Consider the following 3,975-nt stretch of genomic DNA (forward strand, 5'->3'; position numbering starts at 1 on the left):
TTAATAAATCATATTTCGTTTAAAAATCTCATATTACCCGCACCCCAAGCTCGTATTAATACTGTAGATGGTAAAGAAAAGCATTTTCGAAAAAATGCTACATAAACTACTTACAATAAACTGTCAGAGCCAAATGTCAGGGTGTCCACTTTCAGAATGCAGAAAATCAGCATATTTGCAGGTCATATGAATTTTTCAGTAATTCCTGTAGACTTGACGCCGTGAAGAAGCAATTTCTGGATACAGAGACTGTTTTTCTTAAGCCTGATCCTTTCTTTTACCTGTACTATTTGCTGATCTTCCACGTTTTAAAAGGAATCACCCATTGGCTCTCGTAATTTATTATAAATCGATTTAAGCATTAAGCGATTAGACCTAATTCAAATCAATAACTAATTTATATTTACATGAATCGTAAATACAATAATAAAGGTATGATACTTGTATGATACTAATGTACTAACTTATAGATGAAAAAATATGTAAGTATTATTTAATACAATTATATCATTATAATACCGTTATATTTTAAGCCTTGGTCTTAAGATCATACATGTAGTTCCCCCTTGTTTCGTAGGTGTCAGCATGTCGAGAGTAGGACGAAAGAAAAACCAGCCAAGTTCCTAGGAGGCGTTCTGCCATTTTGCTCGTCACATCCTTTCGCTTTGCTCTAGGTGTTGCGTGTGTTTGACGGTGTATTTCTTTTCTGTCTCTTTTCTGAATGACGATTCGTGACCAAATAATGTCAAAAAGACGCAGAGGGATACACAGTTCGCCCACGTCATATGACGAACAAGAAAACGTTGCATCCATGGCTAATCCGCCTGTTTTAGGTGTTGGACCTCGTCAAATCAGTAAGAAAATGGATTTTCTGTTATGCTTCGACGCAAGCTAACTAATCAGTTAGCACTTGAGGCAAGATAGATTGACCTTATCCAATGAATTTACACGAGTGACAAAACAAGTTGGAACATAATGGGTTAGCGGGTTAAGCTTGTACGAGAGACAAAACAGACAAACTAATGATATCGATATTGCTAAGAGTAGCGACACTGATATTTATCTTTACTGTTATAACACAAAAAGAGAATATTCCAACCAAAGGGCAGACCAAAATGGTGGATAAGAAAATCCTGGAGATGCTGGCCGAGGATCCACAGGAATCTAAAATTCTGAAGATGGAATTCTTGGAAGGTTAATGGAATCTCCAATTAAAGGTGACTTATTGACAAAATATTTCAGATCAACAAAGCTTCATATTCCCAAGTTAAATGCGGAACTAAATGCTTTCGGATTCAGCAACTAAAAGGGAATGGTTTATGTCTGATACAGATAATCAACAATGTTAGATAATCAACAATTAGCGGGATCAGCTCTCATAACGATAGGTTCATTCCTTTTAATGTCAACCAATGATATAGACGATATAAATAAATTCTCTTTCGAAGATTAAGTAATCCCGCTAAGTTGATAATGCAGATTCACCACAATGAGAGTAAATCTAGAAAGACCTTTATACCCTCAAGGTTAACAAGCAGATAAAATCTGTTCTGAACGATGCTAAGGTAGGAAAATTTTTATTCAAAGACAATCTATCAGATAAAATAAAAGAAGCTAAGACGATAGAAAAATTGTCCCAAAATATAATGAATCAAACAGCAGCAAAACCGACTGTTTATCCAAAAGTTAAGCAAAATTTAAACTACGAAAGCCTGTTGGAGTCGAGCAGCGTCATCGAATAACCAAAGCCAGAATCTCTCTAGGATATCGTTCAAACCCAGATAACTTTACTACCCAAAAGGACAGAGTCATCGATGATTCAAATCTAAAAGTAAAATCAAATAAACGTATGTATCGCTGCTAGATTACAATATCTTTTGTCGGAATGGCAAAAGATAACTTGAGACAAATTTATCATCGACTGTATTCAGGGATATGGAATAATATTTAATCCCAAGGTAGTTCAAGAACATTCTCCAAAAGTGAATTTTAAATCAAAAGTAAAAATTAGCAATTGTCAAAAGGCTATTAAATTGTTACTAGCGAAGGGTGGGATCCGGATTTATTCCTTGCAATTCAGAGGAAGGACGATATTTGTTTTAATATTTTCTAGTGAATCCAGAACCGGGTGGACCCTATAAATTTATTTTCAATCGCAGAAAATTAAATAAGTTTATATCGATGAACATTTCTAATTAGATTTAGAAGATCATTTATTTCCCATTATTTAGTCCCCATACACAAGAAAAGCCTTAAACATTTCAGATTTCGGTTTCTAGAGACCTTGTACGAATTCGTGTCTTTTTTTTAGCGTAAGCCCAAGCTCGTTTGTTCTCACGGAATTATTAAAACCAATTGTGAATTGTCTTAGAAAAAAATATCCTTAATAAAAGGCTTACTTAGAAGATTTTTTATATAGAGGACAGTATAGAAAAATATAACGCAAATTTACATGAAACAACAACCCTACTCAGGAGACTAGGTTTCTTCGTAAGTAAACAAAAAGGTTGTCTTACTCCATCAACTAGATGCAAATATTTAGGCTTCATAATTGATTCTGTCAACTACTCAGTAGAATTAACGAGCGAGAAGAAATCCCGTTTATTTATAATGATTGAGTTACTTAAATTTAATATGTACGATCAGGGACTTTGCAGAATTGCAAAAAACTAATAGCAGCTTGCTCAGCTATCGAATACGCTTACCGTGAAGATTTCGAAGAGGGAAACATCTTTCGCTTTAATTCTTAATAATTATAATTGCAACAGTGAGAAAGTAAACTAACAAACTCAGCTAAGCAGATTAAACCGGGAATTTTTAACGTAATAAAATATATACCGATGCGTCTACATCCAGTTGAGGTACAGTAAGGGAAGATAAAACAGCTTATGGCTTCTGGAATAGTTTAAAGAAAGAACGCATAAATTATCTAAAATTGTTGACGAGAGCTTTAAAAGAATTAGCTGCGGATCTAGAAGATTGTAAAATTCAATACTATCACCATATCCAATAGTAACTGCATGAGCGGAATCAAACTCGTCAAGTACCATAATTTAGCAAAAAAAATATAGTAGTTGGCCGAAAGAGGGAAAATAATTTTATTTGCATCATACATTGCATCGAAGAAGAACACAGAAGGGAATGCCCTATATAGAATAAGGAATGAGGATAGCGAGTGGTTATTAGCTAATTCGGCTTCGAATAAAGTTATTGAGAAATTTAACAACGCGGAAATAAATTTATGAGAGAAACAGTAAATTTTATCGTTTTTGCTCCTGGTTATCTGAGAAAAAAGCCGGAAATGTAGACGCCCCGAGGCTTACTGTAGGCCGTACTCCTAACCGTCTCCCTTGATACTACAGTGTCGCAGACAGAAAGTCTTACATGACCGGCGAGATATACACAATGTAGCGATAAGCGCATAGTTGTCGTCAAGCAGCGAGTTCTAAAAAACATCGATTCACCTTCGATCCGTTATTTTACATACATCAAATCTTGATATTAAAGGCCTTAGTAAAGATAAAAAAGACAGGCGTTAGGGATTCTGATCGTCCCAAACTGACCGAATCAAGCCTGGTATTCGGTTTTCAATTCCCTCCTCAAGGAAGAACCAAGAATCTCCAACTTTATCCTAATCTCCTTCTGTCACCATGCAGATCGAGGATGCATCTCATAACAAAACATGCTAAGTTTAATAGCAGGGAGATTATCTGCCAAGCATTTACGAAGGATGGGATCGGACAACAACAGATATTATGGTAGCATCACTAGCAGACGCAATTCTAACGTAGTATGAGTCGTCTCTCCGTCAATGACAGGTTTTCGCAGGATATGTAGACTTCTTGAACCCTAAATGCGATAGAGTCTTAGATTTTCTAACGGGAAATTTTAACGCGTCTTATGACGCATTTAATTTTCACAGGTCAATAATTTCCCTTATTTCAAGCCACAAGCTTGAAGAGGATAAAATGATTG

The sequence above is a fragment of the Bombus affinis genome, chromosome 5, assembly GCF_024516045.1.
Source record: "Bombus affinis isolate iyBomAffi1 chromosome 5, iyBomAffi1.2, whole genome shotgun sequence".
NCBI classification, from domain to species: Eukaryota; Metazoa; Arthropoda; class Insecta; order Hymenoptera; family Apidae; genus Bombus; species Bombus affinis.